Genomic DNA, 218 nt, shown 5'->3' with positions numbered 1-218 from the left:
GAACTTGCTTGTTAAGCAAGTTTCAGTTGTTCAGTATCAGAGCAAAACTGTCGTGTAATTTTCATGTCATCGTCAGCTCAAGTAAGATGAAAGTTTGTCAGTCACTCGATGCTATAAATCTAAATGAGTCGATGAATCTAAGGTGAATGTTGGTGCCGTCTACAGTTTTAGTAAATGCAACGTACTTTTCTTTATTAATAAAATATTTTCTGGCTGAA

The sequence above is a fragment of the Cotesia glomerata genome, linkage group LG1 (assembly GCF_020080835.1).
Source record: "Cotesia glomerata isolate CgM1 linkage group LG1, MPM_Cglom_v2.3, whole genome shotgun sequence".
Classification (NCBI taxonomy): domain Eukaryota; kingdom Metazoa; phylum Arthropoda; class Insecta; order Hymenoptera; family Braconidae; genus Cotesia; species Cotesia glomerata.
This window is presented reverse-complemented; position numbering follows the sequence as displayed.